The sequence below is a fragment of the Phyllobates terribilis genome, unplaced genomic scaffold (assembly GCF_046119375.1).
Source record: "Phyllobates terribilis strain yellow unplaced genomic scaffold, ASM4611937v1 Scaffold_2__4_contigs__length_985480577, whole genome shotgun sequence".
Taxonomy (NCBI): Eukaryota; Metazoa; Chordata; class Amphibia; order Anura; family Dendrobatidae; genus Phyllobates; species Phyllobates terribilis.
Genome location: NW_027362762.1, coordinates 39,447,710 through 39,470,017, shown reverse-complemented (window position 1 = coordinate 39,470,017; position 22,308 = coordinate 39,447,710). Strand labels below are relative to the sequence as shown.

Sequence of the window (22,308 nt, the reverse complement as noted above, 5' to 3'; positions counted from 1 at the left end):
TGATGACTAAGGCAGCAGGTGATGCATCTCATGGCATAAAAAGTATACTTAGTGCCAGTAGCCCAGAAGCAGAGTGAAATTACCCTGAGAGGACATCATTCGCTGTAAGAAAGAAGGGACTGGACAGAGCAGATGACCACACAGTCGGTGGTTGTGGTAAGACAAGTCAGCAACGAAGGAAGTATCATAGTTTTTTTAATCCCTTTTCCAGCTAAACTTTAGAGGGCTGGGAAAGTGACACAAAGGGGCACAAATCGAAGCTCAAAAAATTGGATTTAGGTGAATGCAAATTTTTTAAAAAATTTGTGGTGAATTCAAAACAAATTTGCTCACACAAAGAAGCTGTTCATTAGAGATGGAAGTGGAAAAGTAGGAAATGTGAACAACTCAGGTGAGAACTCAATTATATTCTTGTGTTTGAGGCATATACAAAACTAAAATAAACTCTCATATCACTAAATTGGAGAAGAGCGGCAACTGGTATCCAGAAGCCCGAGAGCCTCCCTGAAAAATCTAAGAAAAAAACTGCCATCCCCATCCACGTACTCTTCCAGATCAGTCTAAAAGAGTCAAAAATGAGGATGAAGAACATTTTCCTGTGATCTATACGGTAATCCCCTCTGTAGTCAATAAAGTCAAATGATGTCCTCACAGAGAATCCATATAACCCAGAGGAGAGTTAAAGGGGTTGTCAACTTGAAATGATCACTTTTAGTTAATAGGGTCCCCATAATACACAGATTATAGGGTCTCTTACTCCAATGACTCCAGTCAATCAGCTGTAATCTGTAGCGAGAGGTCTGACACGTGTTTGATTTCCCTGCAGCACCTCCACAGGGGAAATAGAGCATTGCATGGTGGCCATTAAAATCAATAAGCTGTCTATGTAATATATACATTTTTAGGTCCTTAATTTTTTTAAGAACTGAGTAGAATGTAACTATTATGGCCAGCAAATACTGCATATAAAAGACGGAATCTGCTATTATTTTCCATTCCCTACCAACACCTCACACTTACCATATACTCAGTCCTCTGAGTCTCTTTCCATCTGATGATAATCCCTGCCGGGCTCCATACATTTATACCCTCGCGGCTCCCAGGAGCGCTCGGAATCTTTCACACCCGGGTAATCACACTGCACAATATCAAGTCCAATGGGACCTGAACTACGGTTATAATAAAGTCAGGTGAGAAAACTCTGACCTGTCACCACTAATTATGTCACTCAGAAGGAACACATCAGAAAGTTATTCTGGTCAACATTACTGTTATTGTGAATAATTAAGCAAGTTGAAGAAAAAATGATCTGTAAAAGGTATAAAATTAAAGATGACACATTTCCTTTGTATTTTAGTGTATATATATATATATATTGCTGAAAAAAATAAAGTGAACACTTAAACAACAGAATATAACTCCAAGTAAATCAAACGTCTGTGAAATCAAACTGTCCACTTAGGACTCAACACTGATTGACAATCAATTTCACATGCTGTTGTGCAAATGGAATAGAGAATAGATGGAAATTATTGGCAATTATCAAGACACCCTCAATAAAGGAGTGTTTCTGCAGGTGGGGACCACAGACCACATCTCAGTACCAATGCTTTCTGGCTGACGTTTTGGTCACTTTTGAATGTTGGTTGTGCTTTCACACTTGTGGTAGCATGAGACAGACTCTACCACCCACAGAAGTTGCTCAGGTAGTGCAGCTCATCCAGGATGGCACATCAATGCGAGCTGTGGCAAGAAGGTTTGCTGTGTCTGTCAGCGTAGTGTCCAGAGGCTGGAGGCGCTACCAGGAGACAGGACAGTACACCAGGAGACGTGGAGGGGGCCGTAGGACTGCAACAACCTAGCAGCAGGACCACTACCTCCACCTTTGTGCAAGGAGGAACAGGAGGAGCACTGCCAGAGCCCTGCAAAATGACCTCCAGCAGGCCACAAATGTGCATGTGCACAAACGGATAGAAACCAACTCCATGAGGGTGGTATGAGGGCCCAACGTCCACAGATGGGTGTTGTGCTCACAGCCCAACACAGTGCAAGACGCTTGGCATTTGCCACAGAACACCAGGATTGGCAAAGTTGCCACTGGCGCCCTGTGCTCTTCACAGATGAAAGCAGGTTCACACTGAGAACATGTGACAGACGTGACAGAGTCTGGAGACGCCGTGGAGAGCAATCTGCGGCCTGCAATATCCTTCAGCATGACCGGTTTAGCAGTGGGTCAGTAATGGTGTGGGGTGGCATTTCTTTGGAGGGCCGCACAGCCCTCCATGTGCTTGCCAGAGGGGGGTGACTCCAAATCCAGGCCTCCATTGGTTAATAAATTTGATTTCCATTGATGATTTTTGTGTGATTTTGTTGTCAGCACATTCAACTTTGTACAGAACAAAGTATTCAATGACAATATTTCATTCATTCAGATCTAGAATGTGTTATTTGAGTGCTCCCTTTATTTTTTTGAGCAGGGTGTTTATATATATATATTTTTATTAGTCATCTTTTACATTTTAAAAAGAACAAAAAGGAAAATGGGCCAATGCAAAAGTTTGGGCACCCTTGGAGATTTCTGTGCTCAGATCACTGTCATCGTTAGGAAAGGCAAGGTGATGCAAATTTCCAGGCTTTATAAAGATCCAGCCTTCTCTAACCATGTGCCAAAAGACAGCATCCATGGGTTCCTCTAAGAAGCTGCCTAGCTTTGTGGAGGCCACAAAGCAGGAGAAGGCTATAAGAAGATAGCAAAGCGTTTTCTAGTTGCCCTTTCCTCAGTTCTAAATGTAATTAAGAAATGACAGTTACTAGGAATAGTGGAGGTCAAGATAAGGTCTGGAAGACCAAGCAAGATTTTCAGTGAGAGCTGCTCGTAGGATTGCTAGAGAAGCTAATCATAACCCCCGCTTGACTGAAAAAGACCGTCAGAAAGATTTAGCAGACTCTGGAGTTGTGGTACATTTTTCAACTGTTCAGAGATACCTACACAAACATGGCCTTCATGGAAGAGTCATCAGAAGAAAACCTCTCCTGCGTCCTCACCTTAATATTCTGAGCCAGAAGTCTTCAAAAGAACGTCTAAACAAACCTGAAGCATTTTGGAAACAAGACCTGTGGACCAATGAGGTAAAATAGAACTCTTTGGCCACAATGATCAAAGGTATGTGTGGAGAAAGAAGGGCACATAATTTAAGGAAAAGAACATCTCACCAATCATTAAGCATGGGGGTGGATCAATCATGCTTTGGGGCTGTGTTGCAGGCAATGCAACGGGGAACATTTCACGGGCAGAGGGAAGAATGGATTCAATGAAATTTCAACAAATTCTTAATGCAAACATAACACCATCTGTAAAAAAGCTGAAGTTGAAAAGATGATGGCTTCTACAAATCGATAATGATCTTAAACATATGTCAAAATCCACAATAGACGACCTAAAAAGGTGCAAGCTGAAGGTTTTACAATGGCCCTCACAGTCCTCTGATCTGAACATCTGTGGCTTGACCTCAAAATAGCAGAGCATGCAATATGACTCAGGAATCTCACAGGACTGGAAGAACTCTCCAAGGAAGAAACGATGAAAATCCTTCAAATAAGAATTGAGTGAAAAATGGGTGAAAAAACGCTGAAAAAATGCTGAAAGAAGTGACATGCTCTATTTTCCTAAAACACAACCAAAGCACAAAATACGTAACAAAAAAAATATATAATGTGTGAACTGAGAATTCTGGTTTCTCATAGACTTTCCTGGTCCTGCAAAACGCAGCTGAAAATTTGCATAAAAATCTGCAGCAAAAAACGCTGAAAAACCCAACATGTGTGAACATAGCCTTACTTTCGCTCTTATTCATTTTTGTCTGAACTATTGCAACTCTCTACTAATCAGACTCCCCTCTTACTAAACTCTCCCCTCTTCATTCCATCTTGAATGCAGGAGCCAAGATCTTATTCCTCTCCAAACGCTACACCGATGCCTCCACCCTGTGCCAGTCATTGCACTGGTTACCTATCTGCTACAGAATCCAATTTAAACTCATCTCTCTCACTCACAAAGCTCTCCACAGTTTTGCACCATTCCACATCTCCTCCCTTGTCTCTGTCTATCACCCTACCTGTGCCCTCCGTTTCGCTAATGACCTATGACTAGCAACCTCAATAATCCGAACTTCCCAACCCGGTCACAAAGACTTCTCGCGTGCTGCAGCAATTCTCTGGACAATTCAACTAAGTTGTTTTAAGCGTGGCCTAAAAACACATTTCTTTAGACAGACCAATTGCATAACTTATGTTACTATTCCCATTTTGCCCATACAAATTTCTTTCCAAATCAGTACCCTGGCATCCTTTGTTCACACCCTCCATGCACTTCATAGCTCTCTCGGTCTGTGCTTTAGACACACTGGCTGGTGACCGGTTCATGCAGCGTTATGAATACCCTATTTATTATAATGATGGCTGACCTGTACAATACAAGCACTTTTTACTATTTATCTTTTGTGTCTCCCCTATTTCCTCCTAGATTGTAGATTACGAGGAGCAGGACCCTCACTCCTCCTGGTATCTGATGAATTATATGTTACTCTGTAATATCTTTATTGTCTGTACAAGTCCTCTATGTAATGTAAAGTGCTGCGGAATATGTTGGCGTTATAGAAATAAATATTATTATTATTATTATTATTATTATTATGAATAGAAATGCAGCAAGACAAGCAAAGTAAGTAATGACTCCTGACTTCTGGTGCTGTTGGCCCATTACTTGCTTTGCTCGTCTTGCTGCATTCTTATTCAGAAAACTAATGTGAACAAGGTCCAAGAGGGCTGGAACGTCATTTCAAGAATATTATACATAACGGTGGATGTGTCCTTCTTTCCAAAGCTATGATGGGCGGTGCCTGCACAGTGTGGCGCAGGAGACAGCGCGTGCGCATACCGCCATTTTATTGAAAACACTGTGTAGGTGAATTCGCAGACACAGTGTCTTCAACAAAATACGTCTGGAGCGTATTGCAGCGCACGAACTTGCCATGTCCGCAATACACGCTGCCAGCCAATCAGAGGCCAGCAGCTGACGTCGGGGTGGACATGACTGGGCGCATGGCAGTGATGTCATCAGTCCCCGTCGCTTGGAAGCTAAAGTCAGCTGCTTCAGAAAATGATAACGCACTGCAGGGGAGAAGGGAAAAGGTGAGCAGAGGCGTGTAGAGTTTTTTTTTTCTATGTATTGAACAACAGCAGCGCAGGCAGGATGGGGCACATATACAAGTATGGGGTGCATATACCAGGATGGGGGCCATATATATTAGGATGGAGGGTCATACACCAGGATGAGGGACATAGACCAGGATGAGGGACATATAACAGGATGGTGGGGCCATATACCATGATGAGGGTGCATATGCCAGAATGGAGGGACATATCATAGAATCATAGAATGGTAGAGTTGGAAGGGACCTCCTGGGTCATCTGGTCCAACCCCCTGCTCAAAGCAGGATTCACTAGATCATCTCAGACAGATGTCTGTCCAGCCTCTGTTTGAAGACGTCCATTGAAGGGGAACTCACCACCTCTCGTGGCAGCCTGTTCCACTCATTAATCACCCTAACTGTCAAAAAGTTTTTTCTAATATCTAATCTGTGTCTCCTCCCATTTAGTTTCATCCCATTGCTTCTAGTCTTTCCTTGTGCAAATGAGAATAAAGATGATCCTTCTACAATGTGACAGCCCTTGACATATTTGTAGACAGCTATTAAGTCTCCTCTCAGTCTTCTTTTTTGCAAGCTAAACATTCCCAAATCCTGCAACCGTTCCTCATAGGACATGGTTTGCAGACCAGTCACCATTCTGGTCGCTCTTCTCTGAACTTGCTCCAGTTTGTCTATGTCTTTTTTAAAATGTGGTGCCCAAAACTGTACACAGTATTCCAGATGAGGTCTGACCAAAGAGGAGTAAAGACCGATAATGACTTCACGTGATCTAGACTGTATGCTTCTGTTAATACATCCCAGAATTGTATTTGCCTTTTTTGCTGCTGCATCACACTGTTGACTCATGTTCAGTCTATGATCTATTAGTATACCTAAGTCTTTTTCACATGTACTGTTGCTTAGCTCTATTCCTCCCATTCTGTATATGCTTTTTTCATTTTTATTGCCCAGATGTAGTACTTTGCATTTTTCCCTGTTAAAAACCATTCTGTTGGTGGCTGCCCACTGCTCCAGTTTATTTAGGTCTTTTTGAATCCTCTCTCTCTCTTCTCTAGTATTAGCTATCCCTCCTAGCTTTGTGTCATCAGCAAATTTAATCAGTTTATACCAGGATGGGGGACATATATACCAGGATGGAGGGACATATACCAGGATGGGGACATATATACCAGGATGGAGGGACATATACCATGATGCGGGAATGTATACCAGGATCAGGGACATATGCTAGGGTGCAGACACATATACCAGGATTGGGGAACATATACCAGAATTCGGGAACATATACCAGGATGGGGGAACAAATACCAGAATGGGGGGACAAAAAGCAGGATGGTGAACATATACCAGGATGGGGGACAAATGCTTGGATGGTGAACATATACCAGGATGGGGGACATATGCTGCGATGGGGGGACATATACCAGGATGGTGGCGCATATACCAGGATGAGGGAGCACATTCCTTTATATCTGCAGTCTGGCACCCCTGCTCCTGTCTGTGGCTGCATTGTATTGCCCCTGCCTGCTCACTGCTGCTTCTTCTTGCTCTGATACCCCTGCCTGCTCTCTGCTGCCCCAGTCTGCTCTCTGCTGCCCCCGTCTGCTCTCTGCTGCCCCGTCTGCTCTCTGCTGCCCCTTCTGCTCACTGCTGCCCCTTCTGCTCTCTGCTGCCCCGTCTTCTCTCTGCTGCCCCATCTGCTCTCTGCTGCCCCGTCTGCTCACTGCTGCCCCGTCTGCTCTCTGCGGCCCCGTCTGCTCTCTGCTGCTCCGTCTGCTCTCTGCTGCCCCCGTCTGCTCACTGCTGCCCCGTCTGCTCTCTGCTGCCCCGCCTGTTCACTGCTGCCCCCGTCTGCTCTCTGCTGCCCCGTCTGCTCTCTGCTGCCCCCGTCTGCTCTCTGCTGCCCGTCTGCTCTCTGCTGCCCCTTCTGCTCACTGCTGCCCCTTCTGCTCTCTGCTGCCCTGTCTGCTCTCTACTGCCCCGTCTGCTCTCTGCTGCTCCGTCTTCTCACTACTGCCCCGTCTGCACTCTGCTGCCCCGTCTGCTCACTGCTGCCCCATCTGCTCACTGCTGCCCCGCTTGCTCTCTGCTGCCCCGTCTGCTCACTGCTGCCCCGTCTGCTCTCTGCTGCCCCATCTGCTCACTGCTGCCCCGCCTACTCTCTGCTGCCCCGTCTGCTCACTGCTGCCCCGTCTGCTCTCTGCTGCTCCCATCTGCTCTCTGCTGCTCCCGTCTGCTCTCTGCTGCTCCCGTCTGCTCTCTGCTGCCCCACCTGCTCTCTGCTGCTCCCGTCTGCTCTCTGCTGCCCCTGTCTGCTCTCTGCTGCCCCGTCTGCTCACTGCTGCCCCACCTGCTCTCTGCTGCTCCCGTCTGCTCTCTGCTGCCCCCGTCTGCTCTCTGCTGCCCCCGTCTGCTCTCTGCTGCTCCCATCTGCTCTCTGCTGCTCCCATCTGCTCTCTGCTGCCCCGTCTGCTCTCTGCTGCTCCCATCTGCTCTCTGCTGCCCCAGTCTGCTCTCTGCTGCTCCCCGTCTGCTCTCTGCTGCCCCGTCTGCTCTCTGCTGCCCCGTCTGCTCTCTGCTGCCCTGTCTGCTCTCTGCTGCCCCCGTCTGCTCTCTGCTGCCCCGTCTGCTCTCTGCTGCTCCCATCTGCTCTCTGCTGCCCCAGTCTGCTCTCTGCTGCTCCCATCTGCTCTCTGCTGCCCCCGTCTGCTCTCTGCTGCCCCGTCTGCTCTCTGCTGCTCCCATCTGCTCTCTGCTGCCCCAGTCTGCTCTCTGCTGCCCCGTCTGCTCTCTGCTGCCCCGTCTGCTCTCTGCTGCCCTGTCTGCTCTCTGCTGCCCGTCTGCTCTCTGCTGCCCCGTCTGCTCTCTGCTGCTCCCATCTGCTCTCTGCTGCCCCAGTCTGCTCTCTGCTGCTCCCATCTGCTCTCTGCTGCCCCAGTCTGCTCTCTGCTGCCCCCGTCTGCTCTCTGCTGCCCCGTCTGCTCACTGCTGCCCCACCTGCTCTCTGCTGCTCCCGTCTGCTCTCTGCTGCCCCCGTCTGCTCTCTGCTGCCCCCGTCTGCTCTCTGCTGCCCGTCTGCTCTCTGCTGCCCCTTCTGCTCACTGCTGCCCCTTCTGCTCTCTGCTGCCCTGTCTGCTCTCTACTGCCCCGTCTGCTCTCTGCTGCTCCGTCTTCTCACTACTGCCCCGTCTGCACTCTGCTGCCCCGTCTGCTCACTGCTGCCCCATCTGCTCACTGCTGCCCCGCTTGCTCTCTGCTGCCCCGTCTGCTCACTGCTGCCCCGTCTGCTCTCTGCTGCCCCATCTGCTCACTGCTGCCCCGCCTACTCTCTGCTGCCCCGTCTGCTCACTGCTGCCCCGTCTGCTCTCTGCTGCTCCCATCTGCTCTCTGCTGCTCCCGTCTGCTCTCTGCTGCTCCCGTCTGCTCTCTGCTGCCCCACCTGCTCTCTGCTGCTCCCGTCTGCTCTCTGCTGCCCCTGTCTGCTCTCTGCTGCCCCGTCTGCTCACTGCTGCCCCACCTGCTCTCTGCTGCTCCCGTCTGCTCTCTGCTGCCCCCGTCTGCTCTCTGCTGCCCCCGTCTGCTCTCTGCTGCTCCGTCAGCTCACTGGTGCCCCGTCTGCTCACTGCTGCCCCACCTGCTTTCTGCTGCCCCCATCTGTTCACTGGTGCCCCAGTCTGCTCTCTGCTGCCCCGTCTGCTCTCTGCTGCCCCTTCTGCTCACTGCTGCCCCGTCTGCTCTCTACTGCCCCAGTCTGCTCTCTGCTGCCCCCGTCTGCTCTCTGCTGCTCCGTCAGCTCACTGGTGCCCCGTCTGCTCACTGCTGCCCCACCTGCTTTCTGCTGCCCCCATCTGTTCACTGGTGCCCTGTCTGCTCTCTGCTGCCCCGTCTGCTCTCTGCTGCCCTGTCTGCTCTCTGCTGCCCCAGTCTGCATTCTGCTGCTACGTCAGCTCACTGATGCCCCGTCTGCTCACTGCTGCCCCACCTGCTCTCTGCTGCCCCCGTCAGCTCACTGGTGCCCTGTCTGCTCTCTGCTGCCCCGTCTGCTCACTGCTGCCCCACCTGCTCTCTGCTGCCCCCGTCAGCTCACTGGTGCCCTGTCTGCTCTCTGCTGCCCCATCTGCTCTCTGCTGCCCTGTCTGCTCTGTGCTGCCCCTGTCTGCTCTCTGCTGCTCCATCTGCTCTCTGCTGCCCTGTCTGCTCTCTGCTGCCCCATCTGTTCACTGCTGCCCCGTCTGCTCTCTGCTGCCCCGTCTGCTCTCTGCTGCTCCCATCTGCTCTCTGCTGCCCCAGTCTGCTCTCTGCTGCTCCCGTCTGCTCTCTGCTGCTCCCATCTGCTCTCTGCTGCTCCCATCTGCTCTCTGCTGCCCCAGTCTGCTCTCTGCTGCTCCCGTCTGCTCACTGCTGCCCCGTCTGCTCACTGCTGCCCCGTCTGCTCTCTGCTGCCCCGTCTGCTCTCTGCTGCTCCCATCTGCTCTCTGCTGCCCCCGTCTGCTCTCTGCTGCTCCGTCAGCTCACTGGTGCCCCGTCTGCTCACTGCTGCCCCACCTGCTTTCTGCTGCCCCCATCTGTTCACTGGTGCCCTGTCTGCTCTCTGCTGCCCCGTCTGCTCTCTGCTGCCCTGTCTGCTCTCTGCTGCCCCAGTCTGCATTCTGCTGCTACGTCAGCTCACTGATGCCCCGTCTGCTCACTGCTGCCCCACCTGCTCTCTGCTGCCCCCGTCAGCTCACTGGTGCCCTGTCTGCTCTCTGCTGCCCCATCTGCTCTCTGCTGCCCTGTCTGCTCTGTGCTGCCCCTGTCTGCTCTCTGCTGCTCCGTCTGCTCTCTGCTGCCCCGTCTGCTCTCTGCTGCCCCGTCTGTTCACTGCTGCCCTGTCTGCTCTCTGCTGCCCCGTCTGCTCTCTGCTGCCCTGTCTGCTCTCTGCTGCTCCCATCTGCTCTCTGCTGCCCCAGTCTGCTCTCTGCTGCTCCCGTCTGCTCTCTGCTGCTCCCATCTGCTCTCTGCTGCCCCAGTCTGCTCTCTGCTGCTCCCGTCTGCTCTCTGCTGCCCCGCCTGCTCACTGCTGCCCCGTCTGCTCTCTGCTGCTCCCATCTGCTCTCTGCTGCCCCCGTCTGCTCTCTGCTGCCCCGTCTGCTCTCTGCTGCCCCGTCTGTTCACTGCTGCCCTGTCTGCTCTCTGCTGCCCCCGTCTGCTCTCTGCTGCCCCGTCTGCTCTCTGCTGCTCCCATCTGCTCTCTGCTGCCCCAGTCTGCTCTCTGCTGCTCCCCGTCTGCTCTCTGCTGCCCCGTCTGCTCTCTGCTGCCCCGTCTGCTCTCTGCTGCCCTGTCTGCTCTCTGCCGCCCCCGTCTGCTCTCTGCTGCCCCGTCTGCTCTCTGCTGCTCCCATCTGCTCTCTGCTGCCCCAGTCTGCTCTCTGCTGCTCCCATCTGCTCTCTGCTGCTCCCATCTGCTCTCTGCTGCCCCAGTCTGCTCTCTGCTGCTTCCGTCTGCTCTCTGCTGCCCCATCTGCTCTCTGCTGCTCCCATCTGCTCTCTGCTGCCCCCGTCTGCTCTCTGCTGCCCCGTCTGCTCTCTGCTGCCCCGTCTGTTCACTGCTGCCCTGTCTGCTCTCTGCTGCTCCCATCTGCTCTCTGCTGCCCCAGTCTGCTCTCTGCTGCTCCCATCTGCTCTCTGCTGCCCCAGTCTGCTCTCTGCTGCCCCCGTCTGCTCTCTGCTGCCCCGTCTGCTCTCTGCTGCCCTGTCTGCTCTCTGCTGCCCCCGTCTGCTCTCTGCTGCTCCCATCTGCTCTCTGCTGCTCCCATCTGCTCTCTGCTGCCCCGTCTGCTCTCTGCTGCTCCCATCTGCTCTCTGCTGCCCCAGTCTGCTCTCTGCTGCTCCCCGTCTGCTCTCTGCTGCCCCGTCTGCTCTCTGCTGCCCCGTCTGCTCTCTGCTGCCCTGTCTGCTCTCTGCTGCCCCCGTCTGCTCTCTGCTGCCCCGTCTGCTCTCTGCTGCTCCCATCTGCTCTCTGCTGCCCCAGTCTGCTCTCTGCTGCTCCCATCTGCTCTCTGCTGCCCCCGTCTGCTCTCTGCTGCCCCGTCTGCTCTCTGCTGCTCCCATCTGCTCTCTGCTGCCCCAGTCTGCTCTCTGCTGCCCCGTCTGCTCTCTGCTGCCCCGTCTGCTCTCTGCTGCCCTGTCTGCTCTCTGCTGCCCGTCTGCTCTCTGCTGCCCCGTCTGCTCTCTGCTGCTCCCATCTGCTCTCTGCTGCCCCAGTCTGCTCTCTGCTGCTCCCATCTGCTCTCTGCTGCCCCAGTCTGCTCTCTGCTGCCCCCGTCTGCTCTCTGCTGCCCCGTCTGCTCTCTGCTGCCCTGTCTGCTCTCTGCTGCCCCCGTCTGCTCTCTGCTGCTCCCATCTGCTCTCTGCTGCTCCCATCTGCTCTCTGCTGCCCTGTCTGCTCTCTGCTGCTCCCATCTGCTCTCTGCTGCCCTGTCTGCTCTCTGCTGCCCCCGTCTGCTCTCTGCTGCTCCCATCTGCTCTCTGCTGCTCCCATCTGCTCTCTGCTGCCCAGTCTGCTCTCTGCTGCTCCCATCTGCTCTCTGCTGCCCCAGTCTGCTCTCTGCTGCCCCCGTCTGCTCTCTGCTGCCCCGTCTGCTCTCTGCTGCCCTGTCTGCTCTCTGCTGCCCCCGTCTGCTCTCTGCTGCTCCCATCTGCTCTCTGCTGCTCCCATCTGCTCTCTGCTGCCCCAGTCTGCTCTCTGCTGCTCCCATCTGCTCTCTGCTGCCCCAGTCTGCTCTCTGCTGCCCCGTCTGCTCTCTGCTGCCCCGTCTGCTCACTGCTGCCCCGTCTGCTCTCTGCTGCCCCGTCTGCTCTCTGCTGCTCCCATCTGCTCTCTGCTGCCCCAGTCTGCTCTCTGCTGCTCCCATCTGCTCTCTGCTGCCCCAGTCTGCTCTCTGCTTCTCCCATCTGCTCTCTGCTGCCCCAGTCTGCTCTCTGCTGCTCCCATTTGTTCTCTGCTGCTCCCGTCTGTTCTCTGCTGCTCCCGTCTGCTCTCTGCTGCTCCCGCTTGCTTTGAGTTGTTTTTTAAACTAAAATCTCAGTATTCAGGTTGTTGGCACTTTGCGATAAATAAGATTTTAGGTTGCAGTTTGGGCACTTGGTCTCTAAACGGTTTGACATCACTGTTGTAGCACATTACATCAATAAAATGGCGCCGGAGTAAGCGTGTGTGCAAACCCCGATCTCCGGCGCCATTTTATTAAAGACACTGTACACGCGAATTTGTAGACACAGTGTCTTCAAAAAAAGGCGTAAAATTAAAAATGTACCAATAAAAATGCTCGCCACCTGGGCGTAGAATGGGTTCAATAGCTAGCTAGTATGTATTTTGCACTTATCCTTTTGTGGATTAGTAAATTCTAAATGTAATTATAGTGCCATGGCTAATTCCCTATATACTGCTGGATATATTTCCTACCATTGAACACTAACATTTATACACTATGTAAGAAAGCAGTAGGTAAGGTCCTGGATGGCAGATCTGTCTCACCGAGGTGGATGGCCTTAGTAATGTAAAGTCTGAGCCAGAAACACTAGGTTACTGAGAGAGGTTAAATTTGACTGGATTTTGGGTCCGGGATTTAGGAGCAATTAAAAGAGCTTGGGTGGGAAAAGTCGTTCCTATAATTCAGCACGGGTCTTGCAGGTCTAATAACAGCAGCTGGGTTAGCTGAGAAGAGGACAGTTCTGCTAGAGCTGAGCATTTTACAGAGTTATTTTACAAAGAAATGTTCATTCTAAAGAACTTGGTGATACCAGCTTGGTCCTTTATTAGGACACCAATCGTGTAACAGGTTTGTTCACTAAATATCTTGCCTCCTATACATTTCCCCATCATCTGTAAGTGATATTATTGAGAAGTGGCAGGAACACTAGCAATTCAGCCATGAAATGAAGAACCCTGAAACGTTACAGAGCGGGGGGCCGAGTGCTGAGAAACAGAGGGCAGATAACTGCAGAGTTCAGACCTCCTCGGGTATCAGCACAAACACAACGGGAGCTTCATAGCCAAACAGCTGCATGTGGACGTACATCACCAAGCACAATGCTGAGTGTTGGATGTAGTAATGTAAAGCTGCCAATGGTAAGAGAGGATGTTGAGAAGGCCGAACTTTTTAATTCCTATTTTGCATCTGTTTTCTCTCAGAAAGAAAATGTAACATCAACTGATTTTCACTGTCCTTTTAAAGGAATAGAAGAATCCAAGTTATCTGTAAACAGAAAGATTGTGAGGGAATATTTAGCTAACATAAATGAGTTCAAGTCTCCAGGTCCAGATGAATTACACCCCAGAGTACTGAAGGAGATCGTAGAAGAAATTTTAGAACCACTCTCCATAATCTTTGAAAATTCTTGGAGAACAGGAGAAGTCCCAGAAGACTGGAGAAGAGCAAATGTTGTTCCTATCTTCAAAAAGGGGAAGAAGGTGGACCCAGGGAACTATAGGCCGGTGAGTCTGACTTCTATACCAGGAAAGATCTTTGAACAAATTATTAAACATCATGTATGTAAGTACCTGGATAAGAATGAAGTGATTAACCAGAGTCAGCATGGGTTTGTAACTAACAAGTCATGTCAGACTAACTTAATTTCCTTCTATGACAGAATCACTGACTGGGTGGATCAGGGAAATGCTGTAGATATAGTATATCTTGACTTCAGCAAAGCATTTGACAAAGTATCTCACACCATCCTTATTGAAAAAATGACCAAGTATGCAATGGACCAGGCAACTGTTAGGTGGATTCATAACTGGCTTAGTGATCGGACTCAAAGGGTAGTTGTAAATGGCTTCACATCCAGCTGGATGAATGTCTCAAGTGGGATACCACAGGGCTCTGTCCTGGGACCTGTATTGTTCAACATCTTCATCAATGATTTAGATGAAGGAATTGAGGGTAAACTGATTAAATTTGCTGATGACACAAAGCTAGGAGGGATAGCTAATACTAGAGAAGAGAGAGAGAGGATTCAAAAAGACCTAAATAAACTGGAGCAGTGGGCAGCAACCAACAGAATGTTTTTTAACAGGGAAAAATGCAAAGTACTACATCTGGGCAATAAAAATGAAAAAAGCATATACAGAATGGGAGGAATAGAGCTAAGCAACAGTACATGTGAAAAAGACTTAGGTATACTAATAGATCATAGACTGAACATGAGTCAACAGTGTGATGCAGCAGCAAAAAAGGCAAATACAATTCTGGGATGTATTAACAGAAGCATACAGTCTAGATCACGTGAAGTCATTATCGGTCTTTACTCCTCTTTGGTCAGACCTCATCTGGAATACTGTGTACAGTTTTGGGCACCACATTTTAAAAAAGACATAGACAAACTGGAACAAGTTCAGAGAAGAGCGACCAGAATGGTGACTGGTCTGCAAACCATGTCCTATGAGGAACGGTTGCAGGATTTGGGAATGTTTAGCTTGCAAAAAAGAAGACTGAGAGGAGACTTAATAGCTGTCTACAAATATGTCAAGGGCTGTCACATTGTAGAAGGATCATCTTTATTCTCATTTGCACAGGGAAAGACTAGAAGCAACGGGATGAAACTAAATGGGAGGAGACACAGATTAGATATTAGAAAAAACTTTTTGACAGTTAGGGTGATTAATGAGTGGAACAGGCTGCCACGAGAGGTGGTGAGTTCCCCTTCAATGGACATCTTCAAACAGAGGCTGGACAGACATCTGTCTGAGATGATTTAGTGAATCCTGCTTTGAGCAGGGGGTTGGACCAGATGACCCAGGAGGTCCCTTCCAACTCTACCATTCTATGATTCTATGATTCTATGATTCAATGAACTCTGGAGGAACGTGTTCTGTTCAGTGTTCTGTCTGGGTTTGGTGATTCCAGGGGAACACTACCCACCTGACTGCATTGTGCCCACTGTACAGTGTGGTGGCAAAACAGTTATTAACTATAAATGTATTAATCCTCCATGCAGGACCGGCGTCAGCACCCGGGAAAGTGCCGGGGCCCTAAGCAGGCGGGGGGCCCACTTGCCGTCGGAGACACCCGCGCGCTATGGGACCCGCGTGCAGAGGAGAGAGGTGACAACCCCTCCACCCCACCCCCCACCCCCGCTTGCTCAGGGCCTCGGCACAATATTTACCCCTCCCCGTGCCTCCGCAGCAGGTCCGGTCTCTTCCACGGCTGCAGCACTGTGATGTCTCAGGTCAGAGGGCACGATGACGACTTTACACCGCGCTCTCTACTGAGCCATCACAGTGCAGAGCGGGAAGACGCTGGCGCGCGTGAGGAGTACGGAGCAGCGGCAGCAGGTGAGAAGTGAGGTGAGGATTTGAATTTTTTATTTTTATGTATGGAGGCATGGGGCATTATATTGGGGAGGTGACATCCTGCATGGGCATTATATGGGGGGGAACAAGTGACATCCTGCATGGGGCATTATATGGGGCACCTGCATGGGGCATTATATGGGGGTCCAGGAGGCATGGGGCATATAATGGGGGTCCAGCCTACATGAGGCATTATATGGGGGCCCAGGAGGCATGGGGCATTATATGGTGGCACAGCCTGTATGGGGCATTATATGGGGTCCCAGCCTGCATGGGGCATTATATGGGGCAGAGCCTGCATGGAGCATTATATGGGGGCCAGTATTCTGTAATGGAGAATTATATGGGGGCCAGTATTCTGTGTGGAGCATTTTATGGGGGCCAGTATTCTGTATGGCGCATTATATGGGGCCCATAATACTGTATGGAGGACTATGTGGGGCCCATTATACTGTATGGAGGACTATGTGGGGCCATTATACTGTATGGAGGACTATACTGTCCGGTCTGCACTGTGTGCTGCGAGGATTCGCCGGTTTCTGAGCTATTGTAGAATATACAATAGATATCGCTCATGTAATGTATGAAGTGAAATCTTTGCATTGTAATATATATATATATTTCTCTGCGGTATCTGTGCATCATGAATCGTGGTATGTGTTAAAGGGGCCACTGAGACTCTTTTGCCTGGGGCCCACAAAAACCTGGAGCCGGCCCTGACTATGCACCAGGGTCATTGTGATTTTAGTTTAGTGCATGAAGGATAGTGCTATGGGCTTATTTTTCAAGAATCGGCCTTGGGCTCTTCGTTCCAGTGTATGAGAATTGTAATTCTGCAGCACAAAACATTGTGGACAATACTAGCATTCAGCTTTGTGGGAATAGTTTGGTGAATGCCCTTTTCTGTTCGCTATGAATGTTCTCACTGCACAACGTTCATACAGACATGGTTGGGGGAGTTTGATGTGGAAGAACATGACCGGCAGCACAGAGCCTGGACCACAGCCCTATCTACTAACACTTTGGGATGAACTAGAATAGAGATTATGAGCCCGGCCTCCCCCCAACATCATCGTTTGACCTCACAAATGCTCTTCTGTTGGACACGTCCAAAATTTTGTAGAAATCCATCCCCGAAGAGTGGAAGCTATTATCATTACAAAGTGGGAACTAACTCCATATTAAGGTCTATGGATGTAGAATGAGAGGTCAGAAAAGCTCCTGAAGGTGAAAGTGTTATGAGGATACAGTAACAGAACCAAGCTTACTACATAGATACAGTAACAGAACCAAGCTTACTACATAGATACAGTAACAGAACCAAGCTTATTACATAGATACTGTAACAATATCACTGAGAACCGCCGCTGCGGGGCAGACCGCTGAGGCTGATGTTGTGTGCGCAGCAGAGGGTAGAATAACTCCCCACGGGAGGAGTATAACCTCAGGGCAGTGAGTGCAGATGGTGGGGGTGATGGTGCGCGGGAGCAACAGTAATGACTCAGAGTCCAGTGATGCAGTCCAGGGTCTTTACTCAAAGTTTTACACTCGAAGCCACTTCTGCAGATAATGGCTGCCCACGTCGTGCTGAGCTCACCAGGTGAGGGGCTCGGCCACTAGATGAGGGATCCGGTTCCCTTTCTTGGCTTGATTCCCCTACTCTGGTAGCGGCGGGCGTGCAGTGGCGGCTGGCCGGTCCGCACCCCTGGGGTCCCTTCACTCCACTCCTGGAGCCTCCTCCGTTCCTCTCCTTTCCTTCCTTCTCCTCCAGGCCCATGCCTTAAGACTTGGCCTGCCTGCGGAGCAGAGCCCATGCAGAGCCTCTGCTCCTAGCCTCCTTCTCTCTCTGCTCTCTCCCAATTTCTCCTCTGACTCTAAGATGGTGCCTGTGAAGCCCAGCTGTGCTTGGTATCACAGATCCTAGAAGGGTGTATTGATGGATTCCTCCACAAGAGGCCCCCATAACCATTCACACATCTCCACCTTCCACCTCAGACCACCAGAGGGAGCCCGTTAGAGATATAAAAGGGAAGGTGGAGCCAGGCAGCAGTCAGTCTAAGTTAGTTGCAGTCAAAGTCTATTCTGGTTTAGCAGTGAGTCCAGTGCAGTCTGAGAAGAGTTACCTCAGAGGAAAAAAGCCTGTTCCAGCTCCTGCAATTGCTATCCTGCAGTGGAGCTTATCCAGATCGAGACTCAGTTGTAGCTCAGAGAGGTGAGCTTTAGGTGTGCCGGCACTATAAGATCGGTGAAGCACGGCAAGCTGCCGTTAGTGTGAGTAGCCTATTGAGGGTCCGAGTAGGCTGAAGGCGAGTAGAGAGAGTTAGTTCATAGGGGCAGAGGAGCTTAACTAGCTCACCCCGAAGAAGCAGTTACCAGACACCGGGTCCGAAGCTTACCGGGATCTCCATGACCCAGTAAGATAAACCGGAATCCCTGGAGAACTATAAGTCCCAGGATCGCTAAAGTGCTGATACGTAACAGAGCCAGGAGACACATAGGCCCTGTAAGTCGGGAGCGTGTAATCCAACAGAAGGCCCTACCACAAGGTCAGCCAGCGCAGGACAGAGACAAAGTTAGGCCTAGCTCCAGGCAGGTCAGAAACTTACTATGCAGAGTCAAGAAACAGGAGGCCCAAAACCCGCTCATTGGGGAGGATCCGGACTTACACCATTCACCCTAAAGTGCTCTGGGGAGTGCCTGAATTTCCATCAGTAAAAGGTATTGAAGTGACTATCGTGTCTGTCCCTGTTCTTGCTCTGACCCGGCGGGGTCTCTTCGTCCTGCTACCCCCGTACATAAACTGCCCTGAGGCCTTGCTCCACCTGTGGGGAGCTATACCATCCAGCTGCCTTATCACCAGCCTCAGTGGACTGCGCAGCGCTGGTGATCATCACCAGAAGCCACAGGTGGCGTCACGAACTCTTTTATAAACTTAACAAATCACCAACCCTTTTAAAGGAGAGGCCCAGGGTACGGGCCCGGGAGCCGACCACCGCGACATCCCTAAAGGCCAGGCTAAAGGCCCGGGTACCAAGTCATCCCCCTGGGCTAGTCAGTGCCCACCATATATACTCCAATATACAGTGCACCCAGGATCTACTCTCCCCACCCACACACTACCGGGTTCCCCCTTTCTAGGTGTTCCCTCCCCCTACTCCAGCCAGGGACAGGGGCAGTTGTGCTCACACCCAGGAGCATGGTCACCCTGTCCCCCGGAAATGTGGTGAAGTGCATGTGGGTGTTAGGGTCCTGAGTAGAGATGAGCGGTGTTCGACTAGAACTGTTCGCCAATCTCAAATTCGAGCTGTTTTGGGCGGTGTTCGAGTTGTTCGACGAACCCGAACGATTTGCAAAAAATTCGGCTGTTCGAGGTTATGTTCGATAACTGTTCGTGCACCAAAAGCGTGTCCTGCATGTCTGGTGCTATTTAGAGCACCAATCATGCAGGGATTGTCTGCCACTCACTGTAATGCCACAGCCATGGTGGTTGTGGCATTACAGTGATTGCCCAAATCGATGGGAACAGTGCCAACAGTGAAACATGAAAAGCCGGCAATTCAGCAGCGGCATACACCGGTACCCGACAATTTATAACAGAAAGAATAGAGCTTCACACATAGATTAGATAGATATAAACATGTCAGCCACATATATATGAAGTACAGTGACAGTGTTGGTTACTGTACTTGTCATTTAGCGTAAAGGATTTATCAAAAAAAATAATAGTGTTTTCATGCACCGTCTCTTTAAAAAAGCCGGCCGGCAATTCAGCAGCGGTACCCGACAATTTAGAATAGAAGGAATAGAGAATCACACATAGATTAGATAGATAGAAACATGTCAGTCACATATATATGAAGTACAGTGACAGTGTTGCTTACTGTACTTGTCATTTAGTGTAAAGGATTTATTAAAAAAAATAATAGTGTTTTCATGCACCGTCTCTTTAAGAAAGCCGGCCGGCAATTCAGCATCTGTACCCGACAATTTATAACAGAAAGAATAGAGCTTCACACATAGATTAGATAGATAGAAACATGTCAGTCACATATATATGAAGTACAGTGATAGTGTTGGTTACTGTACTTGTCATTTAGTATTAAAATAAAGGATTTATTATTAAAAAAATTGGCGTGGGGTTCCCCTTAATTTTAGGCTCTAGCGGAGGTTAAGCAGACAGCTGGGGCAGATGTTTGAAGCCTGGGAAGGGGGCAATACCCACGGAGCTTCCCAGGCTACTAATATCAGCCCCCAGCTGAATACATAGCCTTTACTAGCTATTAAAATGGGGGACCCCCCCAAAAAAATGACGTGGGGTCCCCCCTAATTTAATAGCTAGCAAAGGCTAGGCAGACAGCTGGGGGCTGATATTAATAGCCCAGGAAGGGAGCCATGAATATTGGCCCCCTCCCAGGCTAGAAACACCAGCCGTCAGCTGCCCCAGAAATGGCGCATTCATAGGATGCGCCAATTCTGGCACTTAGCCTCGCTCTTCCACGCTGCCCTGGTGCGGTGGCAGTGGAGTAATAGGGCTGGGGTTGATGTCAGCTTATAATGCCAGCTGACATCAAGCCCAGGTTAGTAATGGAGAGGCGTCTATAAGACGCCCCCATTACTAACCCCATAGTCAAAGTTAAAAAAAACACAAACACCCAGAATAAAGTCCTTTAATTGAAATAAAGACACAATTCTTTATTGTTCTAAATTAAACCATACTTACCGTCACGCCCATTCCAGCTGAAGCCAACGATCTCCTGTAATAAAAATAAAATAATAAAGCAACCTCATCCTTACTTTTCCATGGTTCCCACGACAGCTTCAGCTCTGCTACATCGAGATGACAGGCTGGACCGCAGCAGAACGCTGCCATCCAGCCTGTCATCCCGCAGACACTGAGAAGAGCAGGCTTGCTTGCGCTCCACATTGTCTCTCTGTGACGGCATCCAGATGAGCCGAGGTCATGTCCAATGAACTCGGCTCACCTCATGCACGTCACTTACAGCGTGGGAGAATTCTCACGCTGAAGCGCTGAGTGCAGGAGAATTTTCCCACGCTGTCAGTGACGTGCATGAGGTGAGCTGAGTTCATTGGACATGACCTCGGCTCATCTGGATGCCGTCACAGCGAGACACTGAGGAGCGCAAGCATGCCTGCTCTTCTCAGTGTCTGCGGGATGACAGGCTGGATGGCAGCGTTCTGCTGCGGTCCAGCCTGTCATCTCGATGTAGCAGAGCTGAAGCTGTCGTGGGAACCATGGAAAGGTAAGGATGAGGTTGCTTTATTATTTTTCTTTTATTGCAGGAGATCGTTGGCTTCAGCTGGAATGGGCGTGACGGTAAGTATGGTTTAATTTAGAACAATAAAGAATTGTGTGTTTATTTCAATTAAAGGACTTTTTTCTGGGTGTTGTGTTTTTTTTAAATACTTTACTAGAAATTCATGGCGGTCATGTCTAATACTGGCGTGACCCCATGAATTTTGGGCTTGGGGCCAGCTGATAATACCAAGCTGGCCCTAACCCCTTTATTACCCAGTGAGCCACCGCACCAGGGCCCTGGATGAGTTGGGTACAGCGCCAGAAGATGGCGCTTCTATGAACGCGCCATTTTCCGGGGTGGCTGCGGACTGCAATTTGCAGCGGGGGGGGGCCCAGAAAGCTTGGGCCTCCCTGCGCTGCAGATTCCAGCCCCCAGCTGCCTAGTTGTACCTGGCTGGACACAAAAATAGGGCGAAGCCCCACGTATTTTTTTTTTAATTATTTCATGAAATTCATGAAATAATTAAGAAAAAAAGGGCTTCCCTATATTGTTGTGTCCGGCCAGGTACAAATAGTCAGCTGGTGGTTGGGGGCAGCCCGTTCCTGCCTGCTGTACCTGGCTGGACACAAATATAGTGCGAAGCCCCACTTCAATTTTTTTTAATTATTTCATGAAATTCATGAAATAATTAAAAAAAAATTGACGTGGGGCTTCGCCCTGTTTTTGTGTCCAGCCAGGTACAACTAGGCAGCTGGGGGCTGGAATCCGCAGCGCAGGGAGGCCCAAGCTTTCTGGGTCCCCCCCGCTGCAAATTGCAGTCCGCAGCCACCCCGGAAAATGGCGCGTTCATAGAAGCGCCATCTTCTGGCGCTGTACCCAACTCATCCAGGGCCCTGGTGCGGTGGCTCACTGGGTAATAAAGGGGTTAGGGCCAGCTTGGTATTATCAGCTGGCCCCAAGCCCAAAATTCATGGGGTCACGCCAGTATTAGACATGACCACCATGAATTTCTAGTAAAGTATTTAAAAAAAACACAACACCCAGAAAAAAGTCCTTTAATTGAAATAAACACACAATTCTTTATTGTTCTAAATTAAACCATACTTACCGTCACACCCATTCCAGCTGAAGCCAACGATCTCCTGAAATAAAAGAAAAATAATAAAGCAACATCATCCTTACCTTTCCATGGTTCCCATGACAGCTTCAGCTCTGCTACATCGAGATGACAGGCTGTACCGCAGCAGAACGCTGCCATCCAGCCTGTCATCCCGCAGACACTGAGAAGCGCAAGCTTGCTTGCGCTCCACAGTGTCTCTCTGTGAGGGCATCCAGATGAGCCGAGTTTATGTCCAATGAACTCGGCTCACCTCATGCACGTCACTGACAGCGTGGGAAAATTCTCCTGCACTCAGCGCTTCAGCGTGGGAGAATTCTCACGCTGAAGCGCTGAGTGCAGGAGAATTCTCCCACGCTGTCAGTGACGTGCAGGAGGTGAGCTGAGTTC

The 22,308-nt window shown here is 50.2% G+C and overlaps 1 protein-coding gene across 1 annotated transcript in view; it reads right to left on the bottom strand.

Moving 5' to 3' along the window:
• The window catches only part of LOC141243982 (odorant receptor 131-2-like), a 52,165-nt gene that overhangs the window by 3,321 nt on the left and 26,536 nt on the right, over positions 1-22,308 (bottom strand). The gene's annotated exons all lie outside the window — the stretch shown is intronic.